General features: G+C 40.0%; 1 pseudogene; it reads right to left on the reverse strand.

Annotated features, from left to right (window-relative positions):
- Window positions 1–597: 597 nt before the first annotated feature.
- On the reverse strand, window positions 598–697 carry LOC127114611 (uncharacterized; annotated as a pseudogene).
- Between the last annotated feature and the right edge of the window lie 3,217 nt (window positions 698–3,914).

Here is a 3,914-nt window from a genome sequence, read left to right on the forward strand (position 1 = left end):
GTAGAGACTAAGGTTTCTTTTTCCTTCTATTCTTTCTTTCGTTGATTTGTATGCCACGCACTCGCTCTCAAGGCGAATCGCTCTATTTACGAATCAACGATATCGAACTATATCTCCGAGTCTTACGACGAATTCGGGAATATCGTGCTGAAAACGATCTCCCTCCTATAAACCTTCCTGATATCAAAAACATTTTTCCTTCTTTAACCGAGATGGCAGAACCAGCTCGTGCTCTTAGAGATTACGCCGCTCCATCGCAAGATGAACCGCATTCAAGTATTGCTCCGCCCGCAATCGAAGCAAACAACTTTGAACTTAAACCTTCACTGTTGCAGGCTGTGCAACAGAACCAATTCTCTGGAAATCTTACCGAAGATCCAAACCTTCATTTATCCATATTTGTTCAATATGCTGATACTGTTAAAGCTAATGGTGTCACTTCAGAGGCAATTCGACTTCGTCTTTTTCCTTTCTCATTAAGAGATAGCGCTAGAAGATGGCTTCAATCTCTACCTTCCAACTCAGTCACCACATGGAACGAGTTGAAGAAAGTTTTTCTTGCCCGATATTTTCCGCCAAGCAAAACAGCTATGTTAAGAGCCCAGATAAACGGATTTAAACAGAAAGACAACGAGTCTCTTTTCGAAGCATGGGAAAGATACAAAGACATGATGAGACTTTGCCCACACCATGGTTTGGAAGACTGGTTAGTAATTCACACATTTTATAATGGTCTCTTATACAATACAAGGTTAACAATAGACGCCGCTGCAGGTGGTGCACTAATGAACAAACCTTATGCTGATGCTTACCAGCTTATCGAGAGCATGGCCCAAAACCACTATCAGTGGGGAACCGAACGAACAACAGTGGAAAAACCTCAACCGAAAACTGGCATGTACGAGATAAGTAACCTTGATCACGTTAATGCAAAAGTGGATGCTTTGGTCCAGAAAATTGAAAGTTTAAACGTATCACCACCAACCGCCGTGGTTGCTATAACTCAGAATTGCGAGGTCTGTGGAATCCAAGGCCACACTCCTACGGAATGTCAACTCTTGACTGGAATCCAAACAGAGCAAGTAAACTATGCTCAAGGAAGCCCCTATTCGAATACCTATAACCCAAATTGGAAGAACCATCCAAACTTTTCATATAAGAGTAATAATGCTTTATACGCACCTGGACAGTCTCCGAATCAAACCCCATCTATACCTCCGGGATATCAGAAACCAAATCCTAACAATAATACCCCTAGAAAATCCAACTTGGAAATCATGATGGAAAACTTTATAGCTTCCCAACAACAAACCAATAAAGATTTCTTAAACCAGAACATACACACTGGCGAACAACTTAAACAACTAGCAAGCAAAGTAGATGCCTTAGCTACCCATAACAAAATGTTAGAAACCCAAATATCTCAAGTAGCTCAACAACAAGCACCTACTGCTGCACCAACTGGTACATTCCCTGGACAGCCCCAACCTAATCCGAGAAGCCAAGCCCATGCAATTATATTAAGAAGTGGAACGGAAGTGGAAGGACCGTCTGATCCAAGGATAGAAAACCAAAACCCTAAGAAATCTACTGAGGAAAGTGAACCTAAGGAAAAGGAAGAGAGTAATAAGGATACCCTAGAAAAGAAGGAACCTTATGTACCTCCACCACCTTACAAACCACCTATACCTTACCCTCAAAGGCTTGTTAAAACCAAAGATGTAGGCCAATTTAGAAAATTTGTCGATCTCCTTAAGCAATTAAACGTTACAATCCCATTTACCGAAGCTATTACGCAGATGCCCTCATATGCTAAATTCTTAAAAGAAATTCTTTCTAATAAAAGGAAACTTGAGGATAGCGAAACCGTTACACTCCCTGCCGAATGTAGCGCTATAATCCAAAACATGCCCCCTAAACTCAAGGATCCGGGTAGTTTCTCTATACCCTGTCACATAGGAAAATTTGTCATCGACAAAGCCTTATGCGATTTAGGAGCCGGAATTAGCGTTATGCCTCTATCCATATGTAAGAGACTGGAAATGGGAGAATTAAGACCGACCAAGATGTCTGTAAAACTAGCGGATCGTTCCATCAAATATCCTGTAGGAATCCTTGAAAACGTTCCCGTACGCATAGGTCAGTTTTACATTCCCACTGACTTCACAATTATGGACATTAGAGAAGATGATACTACACCTATTATACTAGGAAGACCATTCTTAGCAACTGCCGGTGCAATCATAGACGTAAAACGAGGACGACTCACCTTCGAAGTAGGTGAAGAGAAAATTGAATTCATTCTTTCCAAATTCTTGAAAGCACCTGCAATAGAAGATACATGTTACTTCATGGATATCATCGATGAATGCATAAAAGAAGCAGAGTCAGGAGAAGACAAATCATCAGACCATCTTTTAGAAGACAAATCTAAACAATGCTTAGCAATAACACCAGATCCTACGCAGTGTCTTAACAAACCAACCCCTGATTTGAAAACACTTCCCAAAAATCTGAGATATGAATTCCTAGACTTAGAACTTGAACGACCCGTGATAGTCAATGCAGATCTAGGAAGACTCGAAACAGAAAAACTCCTACATATCTTAAGAAAATATCCAACCGCACTAGGATACCACATAACCGATCTTAAAGGAATAAGCCCTTCTATTTGTATGCATCGCATCATGTTAGAAGAAGACGGTAAAACCTCTAGGGAACACCAGAGAAGACTAAATCCGATCCTAAGTGAGGTAGTAAAGAAAGAAATAACCAAGTTATTAGAAGCAGGTATTATATATCCTATATCTGATAGCAAATGGGTCAGTCCTGTACACGTTGTACCAAAGAAAGGAGGCATAACCGTTATTGAAAACGAAAAAGGAGAAACTATAACTAAACGAATCGAATCGGGATGGAGAATGTGCATTGATTATAGGAAACTAAACAAAGCAACCCGAAAAGATCATTTCCCTTTACCATTCATTGACCAAATGTTAGAACGATTAGCTAAACATTCACATTTCTGTTATTTAGACGGTTATTCAGGCTTCTTTCAAATACCAATTCACCCTGATGACCAAGAAAAGACAACATTCACATGCCCTTTTGGTACCTTCGCGTATAGACGAATGCCGTTTGGTCTGTGTAATGCTCCTGCAACTTTTCAAAGATGCATGATGGCAATTTTCGCCGACTTTCTCAAAAACATCATGGAAGTATTCATGGATGACTTTTCTGTATACGGACAAAGTTTCGAAGAATGCCTTGAAAACCTGGAAAGAGTTCTTGAACGATGTGTAAAAGTAAACTTAGTACTTAATTGGGAAAAGTGCCACTTTATGGTACAAGAAGGAATTGTTTTAGGACACATCATCTCGAACAGAGGAATTGAAGTAGACAAAGCCAAAATAGAGGTAATCGAAAATCTTCAACCCCCAAGAACCGTGAGAGAAGTACGAAGCTTTTTAGGACACGCCGGTTTCTACCGACGATTCATCAAAGACTTCTCTAAGATAACTAAACCCTTAACCGGACTATTAATGAAAGATGCTGAATTCATATTCGACGATAACTGTTTAAAAGCATTTCAAACTCTTAAACAAGCATTGATCTCCGCACCCATTATGCAGACACCAGACTGGAATGAACCATTCGAAATAATGTGCGATGCCAGTGATTATGCTGTAGGTGCTGTTTTAGGACAAAGAAAGGATAAAAAGCTCCATGTTATATATTACGCTAGCAGAACCCTGGATGAAGCGCAGATGAATTATGCCACAACCGAGAAAGAACTCCTAGCAGTAGTATTTGCGCTAGATAAATTTCGTTCTTACTTGGTAGGAGCCAAAATAATAGTTTACACTGATCACGCTGCTATCAGGTACCTTCTAACAAAAAAGGATGCTAAACCT

The sequence above is a fragment of the Lathyrus oleraceus genome, unplaced genomic scaffold (genome assembly GCF_024323335.1).
Source record: "Lathyrus oleraceus cultivar Zhongwan6 unplaced genomic scaffold, CAAS_Psat_ZW6_1.0 chrUn0641, whole genome shotgun sequence".
In the NCBI taxonomy this organism is placed as follows: domain Eukaryota; kingdom Viridiplantae; phylum Streptophyta; class Magnoliopsida; order Fabales; family Fabaceae; genus Lathyrus; species Lathyrus oleraceus.